The sequence below is a fragment of the Oncorhynchus kisutch genome, linkage group LG16 (assembly GCF_002021735.2).
Source record: "Oncorhynchus kisutch isolate 150728-3 linkage group LG16, Okis_V2, whole genome shotgun sequence".
Lineage (NCBI taxonomy): Eukaryota > Metazoa > Chordata > Actinopteri > Salmoniformes > Salmonidae > Oncorhynchus > Oncorhynchus kisutch.
In genome coordinates this window covers 35,621-52,440 of record NC_034189.2, presented here as the reverse complement: position 1 = coordinate 52,440, position 16,820 = coordinate 35,621, and the positions used below count along the sequence as shown (strand labels likewise).

The window sequence follows — 16,820 nt, the reverse complement described above, 5'->3', positions numbered from 1 at the left end:
TACTGTATATTAGATGGAAGGGAGTTCATGACTCTGTATAATACTGTATATTAGATGGAAGGGAGTTCATGACTCTGTATAATACTGTATATTAGATGGAAGGGAGTTCATGACTCTGTATAATACTGTATATTAGATGGAAGGGAGTTCATGACTCTGTATAATACTGTATATTAGATGGAAGGGAGTTCATGTCTCTGTATAATACTGTATATTAGATGGAAGGGAGTTCATGACTCTGTATAATACTGGGAGTTCATGTCTCTGTATAATACTGTATATTAGATGGAAGGGAGTTCATGACTCTGTATAATACTGTATATTAGATGGAAGGGAGTTCATGACTCTGTATAATACTGGGAGTTCATGTCTCTGTATAATACTGTATATTAGATGGAAGGGAGTTCATGACTCTGTATAATACTGGGAGTTCATGTCTCTGTATAATACTGTATATTAGATGGAAGGGAGTTCATGACTCTGTATAATACTGGGAGTTCATGTCTCTGTATAATACTGTATATTAGATGGAAGGGAGTTCATGACTCTGTATAATACTGGGAGTTAATGTCTCTGTATAATACTGTATATTAGATGGAAGGGAGTTCATGAATCTGTATAATACTGTATATTAGATGGAAGGGAGTTCATGACTCTGTATAATACTGTATATTAGATGGAAGGGAGTTCATGACTCTGTATAGTACTGTATATTAGATGGAAGGGAGTTCATGACTCTGTATAATACTGTATATTAGATGGAAGGGAGTTCATGACTCTGTATAATACTGTATATTAGATGGAAGGGAGTTCATGACTCTGTATAATACTGGGAGTTCATGTCTCTGTATAATACTGTATATTAGATGGAAGGGAGTTCATGACTCTGTATAATACTGGGAGTTAATGTCTCTGTATAATACTGTATATTAGATGGAAGGGAGTTCATGAATCTGTATAATACTGTATATTAGATGGAAGGGAGTTCATGACTCTGTATAATACTGTATATTAGATGGAAGGGAGTTCATGACTCTGTATAGTACTGTATATTAGATGGAAGGGAGTTCATGACTCTGTATAATACTGTATATTAGATGGAAGGGAGTTCATGACTCTGTATAATACTGTATATTAGATGGAAGGGAGTTCATGACTCTGTATAATACTGTATATTAGATGGAAGGGAGTTCATGTCTCTGTATAATACTGTATATTAGATGGAAGGGAGTTCATGACTCTGTATAATACTGTATATTAGATGGAAGGGAGTTCATGACTCTGTATAATACTGTATATTAGATGGAAGGGAGTTCATGACTGTATAATACTGTATATTAGATGGAAGGGAGTTCATGACTCTGTATAATACTGTATATTAGATGGAAGGGAGTTCATGACTCTGTATAATACTGTATATTAGATGGAAGGGAGTTCATGACTCTGTATAATACTGTATATTAGATGGAAGGGAGTTCATGACTCTGTATAATACTGTATATTAGATGGAAGGGAGTTCATGACTCTGTATAATACTGTATATTAGATGGAAGGGAGTTCATGACTCTGTATAATACTGTATATTAGATGGAAGGGAGTTCATGACTCTGTATAATACTGTATATTAGATGGAAGGAAGTTCATGACTCTGTATAATACTGTATATTAGATGGAAGGGAGTTCATGACTCTATATAATACTGTATATTAGAAGGGAGTTCATGACTCTGTATAATACTGTATATTAGATGGAAGGGAGTTCATGACTCTGTATAATACTGGGAGTTCATGTCTCTGTATAATACTGTATATTAGATGGAAGGGAGTTCATGACTCTGTATAATACTGTATATTAGATGGAAGGGAGTTCATGACTCTGTATAATACTGTATATTAGATGGAAGGGAGTTCATGTCTCTGTATAATACTGTATATTAGATGGAAGGGAGTTCATGACTCTGTATAATACTGGGAGTTCATGTCTCTGTATAATACTGTATATTAGATGGAAGGGAGTTCATGACTCTGTATAATACTGTATATTAGATGGAAGGGAGTTCATGACTCTGTATAATACTGGGAGTTCATGTCTCTGTATAATACTGTATATTAGATGGAAGGGAGTTCATGACTCTGTATAATACTGGGAGTTCATGTCTCTGTATAATACTGTATATTAGATGGAAGGGAGTTCATGACTCTGTATAATACTGGGAGTTCATGTCTCTGTATAATACTGTATATTAGATGGAAGGGAGTTCATGACTCTGTATAATACTGGGAGTTCATGTCTCTGTATAATACTGTATATTAGATGGAAGGGAGTTCATGAATCTGTATAATACTGTATATTAGATGGAAGGGAGTTCATGACTCTGTATAATACTGTATATTAGATGGAAGGGAGTTCATGACTCTGTATAGTACTGTATATTAGATGGAAGGGAGTTCATGACTCTGTATAATACTGTATATTAGATGGAAGGGAGTTCATGACTCTGTATAATACTGTATATTAGATGGAAGGGAGTTCATGACTCTGTATAATACTGTATATTAGATGGAAGGGAGTTCATGTCTCTGTATAATACTGTATATTAGATGGAAGGGAGTTCATGACTCTGTATAATACTGTATATTAGATGGAAGGGAGTTCATGACTCTGTATAATACTGTATATTAGATGGAAGGGAGTTCATGACTCTGTATAGTACTGTATATTAGATGGAAGGGAGTTCATGACTCTGTATAATACTGTATATTAGATGGAAGGGAGTTCATGACTGTATAATACTGTATATTAGATGGAAGGGAGTTCATGACTCTGTATAATACTGTATATTAGATGGAAGGGAGTTCATGACTCTGTATAGTACTGTATATTAGATGGAAGGGAGTTCATGACTGTATAATACTGTATATTAGATGGAAGGGAGTTCATGACTCTGTATAATACTGTATATTAGATGGAAGGGAGTTCATGACTCTGTATAATACTGTATATTAGATGGAAGGGAGTTCATGACTCTGTATAATACTGTATATTAGATGGAAGGGAGTTCATGACTCTGTATAATACTGTATATTAGATGGAAGGGAGTTCATGACTGTATAATACTGTATATTAGATGGAAGGGAGTTCATGACTCTGTATAATACTGTATATTAGATGGAAGGGAGTTCATGTCTCTGTATAATACTGTATATTAGATGGAAGGGAGTTCATGACTGTATAATACTGTATATTAGATGGAAGGGAGTTCATGACTGTATAATACTGTATATTAGATGGAAGGGAGTTCATGACTGTATAATACTGTATATTAGATGGAAGGGAGTTCATGACTCTGTATAATACTGTATATTAGATGGAAGGGAGTTCATGACTCTGTATAATACTGTATATTAGATGGAAGGGAGTTCATGACTCTGTATAATACTGTATATTAGATGGAAGGGAGTTCATGACTCTGTATAATACTGTATATTAGATGGAAGGGAGTTCATGACTCTGTATAATACTGTATATTAGATGGAAGGGAGTTCATGACTCTATATAATACTGTATATTAGAAGGGAGTTCATGACTCTGTATAATACTGTATATTAGATGGAAGGGAGTTCATGACTCTGTATAATACTGGGAGTTCATGTCTCTGTATAATACTGTATATTAGATGGAAGGGAGTTCATGACTCTGTATAATACTGTATATTAGATGGAAGGGAGTTCATGACTCTGTATAATACTGTATATTAGATGGAAGGGAGTTCATGTCTCTGTATAATACTGTATATTAGATGGAAGGGAGTTCATGACTCTGTATAATACTGGGAGTTCATGTCTCTGTATAATACTGTATATTAGATGGAAGGGAGTTCATGACTCTGTATAATACTGTATATTAGATGGAAGGGAGTTCATGACTCTGTATAATACTGGGAGTTCATGTCTCTGTATAATACTGTATATTAGATGGAAGGGAGTTCATGACTCTGTATAATACTGGGAGTTCATGTCTCTGTATAATACTGTATATTAGATGGAAGGGAGTTCATGACTCTGTATAATACTGGGAGTTCATGTCTCTGTATAATACTGTATATTAGATGGAAGGGAGTTCATGACTCTGTATAATACTGGGAGTTCATGTCTCTGTATAATACTGTATATTAGATGGAAGGGAGTTCATGAATCTGTATAATACTGTATATTAGATGGAAGGGAGTTCATGACTCTGTATAATACTGTATATTAGATGGAAGGGAGTTCATGACTCTGTATAATACTGTATATTAGATGGAAGGGAGTTCATGACTCTGTATAGTACTGTATATTAGATGGAAGGGAGTTCATGACTGTATAATACTGTATATTAGATGGAAGGGAGTTCATGACTCTGTATAATACTGTATATTAGATGGAAGGGAGTTCATGACTCTGTATAATACTGTATATTAGATGGAAGGGAGTTCATGACTCTGTATAATACTGTATATTAGATGGAAGGGAGTTCATGACTCTGTATAATACTGTATATTAGATGGAAGGGAGTTCATGACTGTATAATACTGTATATTAGATGGAAGGGAGTTCATGACTCTGTATAATACTGTATATTAGATGGAAGGGAGTTCATGTCTCTGTATAATACTGTATATTAGATGGAAGGGAGTTCATGACTGTATAATACTGTATATTAGATGGAAGGGAGTTCATGACTCTGTATAATACTGTATATTAGATGGAAGGGAGTTCATGACTCTGTATAATACTGTATATTAGATGGAAGGGAGTTCATGACTCTGTATAATACTGTATATTAGATGGAAGGGAGTTCATGACTCTGTATAATACTGTATATTAGATGGAAGGGAGTTCATGACTCTGTATAATACTGTATATTAGATGGAAGGGAGTTCATGACTCTGTATAATACTGTATATTAGATGGAAGGAAGTTCATGACTCTGTATAATACTGTATATTAGATGGAAGGGAGTTCATGACTCTATATAATACTGTATATTAGAAGGGAGTTCATGACTCTGTATAATACTGTATATTAGATGGAAGGGAGTTCATGACTCTGTATAATACTGGGAGTTCATGTCTCTGTATAATACTGTATATTAGATGGAAGGGAGTTCATGACTCTGTATAATACTGTATATTAGATGGAAGGGAGTTCATGACTCTGTATAATACTGTATATTAGATGGAAGGGAGTTCATGTCTCTGTATAATACTGTATATTAGATGGAAGGGAGTTCATGACTCTGTATAATACTGGGAGTTCATGTCTCTGTATAATACTGTATATTAGATGGAAGGGAGTTCATGACTCTGTATAATACTGTATATTAGATGGAAGGGAGTTCATGACTCTGTATAATACTGGGAGTTCATGTCTCTGTATAATACTGTATATTAGATGGAAGGGAGTTCATGACTCTGTATAATACTGGGAGTTCATGTCTCTGTATAATACTGTATATTAGATGGAAGGGAGTTCATGACTCTGTATAATACTGGGAGTTCATGTCTCTGTATAATACTGTATATTAGATGGAAGGGAGTTCATGACTCTGTATAATACTGGGAGTTCATGTCTCTGTATAATACTGTATATTAGATGGAAGGGAGTTCATGAATCTGTATAATACTGTATATTAGATGGAAGGGAGTTCATGACTCTGTATAATACTGTATATTAGATGGAAGGGAGTTCATGACTCTGTATAGTACTGTATATTAGATGGAAGGGAGTTCATGACTGTATAATACTGTATATTAGATGGAAGGGAGTTCATGACTCTGTATAATACTGTATATTAGATGGAAGGGAGTTCATGACTCTGTATAATACTGTATATTAGATGGAAGGGAGTTCATGACTGTATAATACTGTATATTAGATGGAAGGGAGTTCATGACTCTGTATAATACTGTATATTAGATGGAAGGGAGTTCATGTCTCTGTATAATACTGTATATTAGATGGAAGGGAGTTCATGACTGTATAATACTGTATATTAGATGGAAGGGAGTTCATGACTGTATAATACTGTATATTAGATGGAAGGGAGTTCATGACTGTATAATACTGTATATTAGATGGAAGGGAGTTCATGACTCTGTATAATACTGTAAATTCGATGGAAGGGAGTTCATGACTCTGTATAATACTGTATATTAGATGGAAGGGAGTTCATGACTCTGTATAATACTGTATATTAGATGGAAGGGAGTTCATGACTCTGTATAATACTGTATATTAGATGGAAGGGAGTTCATGACTCTGTATAATACTGTATATTAGATGGAAGGGAGTTCATGACTCTGTATAATACTGTATATTAGATGGAAGGGAGTTCATGACTCTGTATAATACTGTATATTAGATGGAAGGAAGTTCATGACTCTGTATAATACTGTATATTAGATGGAAGGGAGTTCATGACTCTATATAATACTGTATATTAGAAGGGAGTTCATGACTCTGTATAATACTGTATATTAGATGGAAGGGAGTTCATGACTCTGTATAATACTGGGAGTTCATGTCTCTGTATAATACTGTATATTAGATGGAAGGGAGTTCATGACTCTGTATAATACTGTATATTAGATGGAAGGGAGTTCATGACTCTGTATAATACTGTATATTAGATGGAAGGGAGTTCATGTCTCTGTATAATACTGTATATTAGATGGAAGGGAGTTCATGACTCTGTATAATACTGGGAGTTCATGTCTCTGTATAATACTGTATATTAGATGGAAGGGAGTTCATGACTCTGTATAATACTGTATATTAGATGGAAGGGAGTTCGTGACTCTGTATAATACTGGGAGTTCATGTCTCTGTATAATACTGTATATTAGATGGAAGGGAGTTCATGACTCTGTATAATACTGGGAGTTCATGTCTCTGTATAATACTGTATATTAGATGGAAGGGAGTTCATGACTCTGTATAATATTGGGAGTTCATGTCTCTGTATAATACTGTATATTAGATGGAAGGGAGTTCATGACTCTGTATAATACTGGGAGTTCATGTCTCTGTATAATACTGTATATTAGATGGAAGGGAGTTCATGAATCTGTATAATACTGTATATTAGATGGAAGGGAGTTCATGACTCTGTATAATACTGTATATTAGATGGAAGGGAGTTCATGACTCTGTATAGTACTGTATATTAGATGGAAGGGAGTTCATGACTCTGTATAATACTGTATATTAGATGGAAGGGAGTTCATGACTCTGTATAATACTGTATATTAGATGGAAGGGAGTTCATGACTCTGTATAATACTGTATATTAGATGGAAGGGAGTTCATGACTGTATAATACTGTATATTAGATGGAAGGGAGTTCATGACTCTGTATAATACTGTATATTAGATGGAAGGGAGTTCATGTCTCTGTATAATACTGTATATTAGATGGAAGGGAGTTCATGACTGTATAATACTGTATATTAGATGGAAGGGAGTTCATGACTGTATAATACTGTATATTAGATGGAAGGGAGTTCATGACTGTATAATACTGTATATTAGATGGAAGGGAGTTCATGACTCTGTATAATACTGTAAATTAGATGGAAGGGAGTTCATGACTCTGTATAATACTGTATATTAGATGGAAGGGAGTTCATGACTCTGTATAATACTGTATATTAGATGGAAGGGAGTTCATGACTCTGTATAATACTGTATATTAGATGGAAGGGAGTTCATGACTCTGTATAATACTGTATATTAGATGGAAGGGAGTTCATGACTCTGTATAATACTGTATATTAGATGGAAGGGAGTTCATGACTCTGTATAATACTGTATATTAGATGGAAGGAAGTTCATGACTCTGTATAATACTGTATATTAGATGGAAGGGAGTTCATGACTCTATATAATACTGTATATTAGAAGGGAGTTCATGACTCTGTATAATACTGTATATTAGATGGAAGGGAGTTCATGACTCTGTATAATACTGGGAGTTCATGTCTCTGTATAATACTGTATATTAGATGGAAGGGAGTTCATGACTCTGTATAATACTGTATATTAGATGGAAGGGAGTTCATGACTCTGTATAATACTGTATATTAGATGGAAGGGAGTTCATGTCTCTGTATAATACTGTATATTAGATGGAAGGGAGTTCATGACTCTGTATAATACTGGGAGTTCATGTCTCTGTATAATACTGTATATTAGATGGAAGGGAGTTCATGACTCTGTATAATACTGTATATTAGATGGAAGGGAGTTCATGACTCTGTATAATACTGGGAGTTCATGTCTCTGTATAATACTGTATATTAGATGGAAGGGAGTTCATGACTCTGTATAATACTGGGAGTTCATGTCTCTGTATAATACTGTATATTAGATGGAAGGGAGTTCATGACTCTGTATAATACTGGGAGTTCATGTCTCTGTATAATACTGTATATTAGATGGAAGGGAGTTCATGACTCTGTATAATACTGGGAGTTCATGTCTCTGTATAATACTGTATATTAGATGGAAGGGAGTTCATGAATCTGTATAATACTGTATATTAGATGGAAGGGAGTTCATGACTCTGTATAATACTGTATATTAGATGGAAGGGAGTTCATGACTCTGTATAGTACTGTATATTAGATGGAAGGGAGTTCATGACTCTGTATAATACTGTATATTAGATGGAAGGGAGTTCATGACTCTGTATAATACTGTATATTAGATGGAAGGGAGTTCATGACTCTGTATAATACTGGGAGTTCATGTCTCTGTATAATACTGTATATTAGATGGAAGGGAGTTCATGACTCTGTATAATACTGGGAGTTCATGTCTCTGTATAATACTGTATATTAGATGGAAGGGAGTTCATGACTCTGTATAATACTGGGAGTTCATGTCTCTGTATAATACTGTATATTAGATGGAAGGGAGTTCATGAATCTGTATAATACTGTATATTAGATGGAAGGGAGTTCATGACTCTGTATAATACTGTATATTAGATGGAAGGGAGTTCATGACTCTGTATAGTACTGTATATTAGATGGAAGGGAGTTCATGACTCTGTATAATACTGTATATTAGATGGAAGGGAGTTCATGACTCTGTATAATACTGTATATTAGATGGAAGGGAGTTCATGACTCTGTATAATACTGTATATTAGATGGAAGGGAGTTCATGTCTCTGTGTAATACTGTATATTAGATGGAAGGGAGTTCATGACTCTGTATAATACTGTATATTAGATGGAAGGGAGTTCATGACTCTGTATAATACTGTATATTAGATGGAAGGGAGTTCATGACTCTGTATAATACTGTATATTAGATGGAAGGGAGTTCATGACTCTGTATAATACTGTATATTAGATGGAAGGGAGTTCATGACTCTGTATAATACTGTATATTAGATGGAAGGGAGTTCATGACTGTATAATACTGTATATTAGATGGAAGGGAGTTCATGACTCTGTATAATACTGTATATTAGATGGAAGGGAGTTCATGTCTCTGTATAATACTGTATATTAGATGGAAGGGAGTTCATGACTGTATAATACTGTATATTAGATGGAAGGGAGTTCATGACTGTATAATACTGTATATTAGATGGAAGGGAGTTCATGACTGTATAATACTGTATATTAGATGGAAGGGAGTTCATGACTCTGTATAATACTGTAAATTAGATGGAAGGGAGTTCATGACTCTGTATAATACTGTATATTAGATGGAAGGGAGTTCATGACTCTGTATAATACTGTATATTAGATGGAAGGGAGTTCATGACTCTGTATAATACTGTATATTAGATGGAAGGGAGTTCATGACTCTGTATAATACTGTATATTAGATGGAAGGGAGTTCATGACTCTGTATAATACTGTATATTAGATGGAAGGGAGTTCATGACTCTGTATAATACTGTATATTAGATGGAAGGAAGTTCATGACTCTGTATAATACTGTATATTAGATGGAAGGGAGTTCATGACTCTATATAATACTGTATATTAGAAGGGAGTTCATGACTCTGTATAATACTGTATATTAGATGGAAGGGAGTTCATGACTCTGTATAATACTGGGAGTTCATGTCTCTGTATAATACTGTATATTAGATGGAAGGGAGTTCATGACTCTGTATAATACTGTATATTAGATGGAAGGGAGTTCATGACTCTGTATAATACTGTATATTAGATGGAAGGGAGTTCATGTCTCTGTATAATACTGTATATTAGATGGAAGGGAGTTCATGACTCTGTATAATACTGGGAGTTCATGTCTCTGTATAATACTGTATATTAGATGGAAGGGAGTTCATGACTCTGTATAATACTGTATATTAGATGGAAGGGAGTTCATGACTCTGTATAATACTGGGAGTTCATGTCTCTGTATAATACTGTATATTAGATGGAAGGGAGTTCATGACTCTGTATAATACTGGGAGTTCATGTCTCTGTATAATACTGTATATTAGATGGAAGGGAGTTCATGACTCTGTATAATACTGGGAGTTCATGTCTCTGTATAATACTGTATATTAGATGGAAGGGAGTTCATGACTCTGTATAATACTGGGAGTTCATGTCTCTGTATAATACTGTATATTAGATGGAAGGGAGTTCATGAATCTGTATAATACTGTATATTAGATGGAAGGGAGTTCATGACTCTGTATAATACTGTATATTAGATGGAAGGGAGTTCATGACTCTGTATAGTACTGTATATTAGATGGAAGGGAGTTCATGACTCTGTATAATACTGTATATTAGATGGAAGGGAGTTCATGACTCTGTATAATACTGTATATTAGATGGAAGGGAGTTCATGACTCTGTATAATACTGGGAGTTCATGTCTCTGTATAATACTGTATATTAGATGGAAGGGAGTTCATGACTCTGTATAATACTGGGAGTTCATGTCTCTGTATAATACTGTATATTAGATGGAAGGGAGTTCATGACTCTGTATAATACTGGGAGTTCATGTCTCTGTATAATACTGTATATTAGATGGAAGGGAGTTCATGACTGTATAATACTGTATATTAGATGGAAGGGAGTTCATGACTGTATAATACTGTATATTAGATGGAAGGGAGTTCATGACTGTATAATACTGTATATTAGATGGAAGGGAGTTCATGACTCTGTATAATACTGTATATTAGATGGAAGGGAGTTCATGACTCTGTATAATACTGTATATTAGATGGAAGGGAGTTCATGACTCTGTATAATACTGTATATTAGATGGAAGGGAGTTCATGACTCTGTATAATACTGTATATTAGATGGAAGGGAGTTCATGACTCTGTTTAATACTGTATATTAGATGGAAGGGAGTTCATGACTCTGTATAATACTGTATATTAGATGGAAGGGAGTTCATGACTCTGTTTAATACTGTATATTAGATGGAAGGGAGTTCATGACTCTGTATAATACTGTATATTAGATGGAAGGGAGTTCATGACTCTGTATAATACTGTATATTAGATGGAAGGGAGTTCATGACTCTGTATAATACTGTATATTAGATGGAAGGGAGTTCATGACTCTGTATAATACTGTATATTAGATGGAAGGGAGTTCATGACTCTGTATAATACTGTATATTAGATGGAAGGGAGTTCATGACTCTGTATAATACTGTATATTAGATGGAAGGAAGTTCATGACTCTGTATAATACTGTATATTAGATGGAAGGGAGTTCATGACTCTATATAATACTGTATATTAGAAGGGAGTTCATGACTCTGTATAATACTGTATATTAGATGGAAGGGAGTTCATGACTCTGTATAATACTGGGAGTTCATGTCTCTGTATAATACTGTATATTAGATGGAAGGGAGTTCATGACTCTGTATAATACTGTATATTAGATGGAAGGGAGTTCATGACTCTGTATAATACTGTATATTAGATGGAAGGGAGTTCATGACTCTGTATAATACTGTATATTAGATGGAAGGAAGTTCATGACTCTGTATAATACTGTATATTAGATGGAAGGGAGTTCATGACTCTATATAATACTGTATATTAGAAGGGAGTTCATGACTCTGTATAATACTGTATATTAGATGGAAGGGAGTTCATGACTCTGTATAATACTGGGAGTTCATGTCTCTGTATAATACTGTATATTAGATGGAAGGGAGTTCATGACTCTGTATAATACTGTATATTAGATGGAAGGGAGTTCATGACTCTGTATAATACTGTATATTAGATGGAAGGGAGTTCATGACTCTGTATAATACTGTATATTAGATGGAAGGGAGTTCATGACTCTGTTTAATACTGTATATTAGATGGAAGGGAGTTCATGACTCTGTATAATACTGTATATTAGATGGAAGGGAGTTCATGACTCTGTATAATACTGTATATTAGATGGAAGGGAGTTCATGACTCTGTATAATACTGTATATTAGATGGAAGGGAGTTCATGACTCTGTATAATACTGTATATTAGATGGAAGGGAGGTCATGACTCTGTATAATACTGTATATTAGATGGAAAGGAGTTCATGACTCTGTATAATACTGTTGTCACACCCTGATAGAAATATATTATGTTTGTCTTCATTTATTTGGTCAGGCCAGGGTGTGACATGGGTTATTGTGGTGCGTTTTTGTCTTGGGGTTTTGTGGGGTGTCTAGCATAGTCTATGGCTGCCTGAGGCGGTTCTCAATCAGAGTCAGGTGATTATCGTTGTCTCTGATTGGGAACCATATTTAGGCAGCCATATTTCGTGGGTGATAGTTCCTGTCTCTGTGTTAGTTGTCACCAGATAGGCTGTTTAGGTTTTCACATTCCGTTTGTTGTTTTTGTTTTGTTCGTGTTTCATCATTATTAAACATGTATCAAAAATACCACGCTGCATTTTGGTCCGACTCTCCTTCGACGGAAGAAAACCGTAACAGAATCACCCACCACACCAGGACCAAGCAGCGTGGTGACAGGCAGCAGGAGCTACGAAGTTTAGAGTATACGACTTGGGAGGAAATAGACAGGTGGGCGGTCGACCCAGAGAGAGTGCCGGAGCCCGCCTGGGATTCGCTGGAGCAGTGCGAAGAGGTCTATAGGAGAATGGAGACGAAGAGACAAGCACGGCGGCGCAGAAGGAAGCCCGAGAGTCAGCCCCAAAAATGTATTGGGGAAAGTGTGGCAGAGTCAGGGTTCAGACCTGAGCCAACTCCCCCTGTTTATCCAAGGAGCCAAGGAGGAGACCAGAACCAGAGCCGGTGTTGGAGGTGAGTGAAGCAGAGACTGTGAAGGAGTTAATGGGGAAAGTAGAGTAGAGAGTTATGAGGGAGTCTTGGGGTTTTGTGGGGTGTCTAGCATAGTCTATGGCTGCCTGGGGCGGTTCTCAATCAGAGTCAGGTGATTATCGTTGTCTCTGATTGGGAACCATATTTAGGCAGCCATATTCTTTGAGTATTTCGTGGGTGATAGTTCCTGTCTCTGTGTTAGTTGTCACCAGATAGGCTGTATAGGTTTTCACATTCCGTTTGTTGTTTTTGTTTTGTTCGTGTTTCATCATTATTAAACATGTATCAAAAATACCACGCTGCATTTTGGTCCGACTCTCCTTCGACGGAAGAAAACCGTAACAACTGTATATTAGATGGAAGGGAGTTCATGACTCTGTATAATACTGTATATTAGATGGAAGGGAGTTCATGACTCTGTATAATACTGTATATTAGATGGAAGGGAGTTCATGACTCTGTATAATACTGTATATTAGATGGAAGGGAGTTCATGACTCTGTATAATACTGTATATTAGATGGAAGGGAGTTCATGACTCTGTATAATACTGTATATTAGATGGAAGGAAGTTCATGACTCTGTATAATACTGTATATTAGATGGAAGGGAGTTCATGACTCTGTATAATACTGTATATTAGATGGAAGGGAGTTCATGACTCTGTATAATACTGTATATTAGATGGAAGGGAGTTCATGACTCTGTATAATACTGTATACTAGATGGAAGGGAGTTCATGACTCTGTATAATACTGTATATTAGATGGAAGGGAGTTCATGACTCTGTATAATACTGTATATTAGATGGAAGGGAGTTCATGACTCTGTATAATACTGTATATTAGATGGAAGGGAGTTCATGACTCTGTATAATACTGTATATTAGATGGAAGGGAGTTCATGACTCTGTATAATACTGTACACTTCCTTGTATTTGTTCTGAAACTGGGGACTGTGAAACGACCTCTGGTGGGGGAAGTGTGTGTGTCAGTTCTTTGTGTAAGATGACTATGCAAACTATTTGGAATTTCCAAAACATTAGTTTTCTTCGAAAAACAAGAACTGACGCAGTCTTTCCTCAACTCTTAGCCAAGAAAGACATGCGTGCAGAGGCAGCTCTAGCAGGAAGAAATTTGACAAATGTACTTGTTGGAAAGGTGTCATCCCATGATGGTGCCAAGTTGAAAGTCACTGAGCTCTTCGGTACGGGCCATTCTACTGCCAATGTTTGTCTTTGGAGATTGCATGGATGTATGCTCGATGTTATAAACCTGTCAGCAATGGGTAAACCTGTCAGCAACGGGTGTGGCTGAAATAGACTAATCCACTCATTTGAAGGGGTGTCCATATACTTGTGTATATGTACATGCGGATGATAGTATTACGTACTGTCATGGAAATTCAGTACTGAGAGAGACTTGGTAGTTTCTTCAAACAATCATCTTTATTTAATATCAATTAATTATTGCAAGAAGGAAACCATCGACCCCACATTCTGAGGTGTGTTGATGAGTGCTGAACTGTTAATGAAAAAACAGATGTTCTACTGTCTATAGGACCTAAAAATGCTAAGTCAGCCTGGTTCCAACTCCCATAAGCCACCTTGGTTATCTACACAGGATGTTGTTTTATCCCCATCCAGGCTTAGTTTCCCAGATGCCAGGAAGACGAGACAATGAAGCATTGTTCTAAACTCTTCCAGGCTGCATCACATCCAGCCGTGATTGGGAGTCCCATAGGACGACGCAGAATTGGCACAGCGTTGTCCGGATTAAGGCCAGGGGTATGCCGTCAATGTAAATAACAATTTGTTCTTAACTGACTTGCCTAGGTAAATAAATAAAGGTACATGTTTTATATTTGTATATCTATATCTCGGGTCACACCACATCCTGTCTATGAAATGCCAACTTTAGGTATTTATCACCAAGCCATTGTCAGCTCAAGCCATCTCCAGCAAAACCCATTTTTCCTTGACCATACGTCCAGACTGAGTGGAAACTCTCTTTAACAGTTGCCAGCCCAAGCTTCAGAAGACTCCTCTCAGTTAACTCACAAAAGGAGAGTCGAAAGAACCTTACTCTATTTCATAAAACAAAAATTTGGTACAAAAAAATAACATCATCTTGTAATCCTGCAATTACCCCGACTGCTGACCTGGCTGAGACAAGACTACAGTCCCCATTACCCCCCCCCCCCCCCCCCCCCCGGTGACCTGGTTGAGACAAGACTACAGACCCCTTACCCCCCCTGCTGACCTGGCTGAGACAAGACTACAGTCCCATTACCCCCCGTGGTGACCTGGCTGAGACAAGACTACCGTCCCATTACCCCCCCCCCCCCCCCCCCCTGGTGACCTGGCTGAGACAAGACTACAGTCCCATTACCCCCCCCCCCCCCCCCCCCTGCTGACCTGGCTGAGACAAGACTACCGTCCCATTACCCCCCCCCTGCTGACCTGGCTGAGACAAGTCTACCGTCCCATTACCCCCCCTGCTGACCTGGCTGAGACAAGACTACCGTCCCATTACCCCCCTGCTGACCTGGCTGAGACAAGACTACCGTCCCATTATCCCCCCCTGGTGACCTGGCTGAGACAAGACTACCGTCCCATTACCCCCCCTCCAGCTTACCTGGCTGAGATGAGACTACAGATATTAAACCATATAGATATTGAATTATGTAGATATTAAACTATATAGATATTAAACTATATAGATATTAAACTATGTAGATATTAAACTATGTAGATATGAAATTATACAGATATTAAACCATATAGAGATTAAACTATGTAGATATTAAACTATATAGATATTAAACCATATAGATATGAAACCATGTAGATATTAAACCATATAGATATGAAACCATGTAGATATTAAACCATATAGATATGAAACCATATAGATATGAAACCATATAGATATGAAACCATATAGATATGAAACCCTACAGAAGGTTGAAAAAAACTGTTTTAATGACTCCAACCTAACTGCATGTAAACTTCCGACTTCAACTGTAGATATTAAACAATACAGATTTGAGCTAATCCTTCAGATAATCATAAAATAGATGTGTTCCATCTCACCTGCCGAGACACACACACACACACACAGACACAGATTGAGAGAGAGAGAGAGAGAGAGAGGGTACTTACAGAGCTGCCAGCAGAGTGGTGTGAGTTCCATCCTGTCTTGCTGCTCAATGAGACTCTGTGATCTCCAGTTATGCACTTATAGACTGTACTTCTCCTCCTCTTTCCTGTTTTGACCACACACACAAGACCCTGCTGACGACGTGGTGAAACAGAGGAAGAGAGAGTAGATTATCCTGTCTATACTTCCTCTACCACTGTATATTTCTACAGATCTGAGAGTATTGACTAGCTGATGAAACAGAGAGAGTAGATTATTTTGTCTATACTTCCTCTACCACTGTATATTTCTTCATTGCCACTCCTCCCACCCCTGGACTAGGATCATAT

At 36.6% G+C, this 16,820-nt stretch overlaps 1 protein-coding gene across 1 annotated transcript in view; it reads right to left on the bottom strand.

The window, feature by feature from the left end:
- Positions 1 to 16,549, bottom strand: part of LOC109884161 (Fc receptor-like protein 5) — a 37,978-nt gene extending 21,429 nt beyond the window's left edge. The window contains exon 1 of the transcript XR_004203250.1: positions 16,494 to 16,549. The gene's annotated coding sequence lies outside the window, so the exon portion shown is untranslated. The remainder of the gene's footprint in view (positions 1 to 16,493) is intronic.
- Between the last annotated feature and the right edge of the window lie 271 nt (positions 16,550 to 16,820).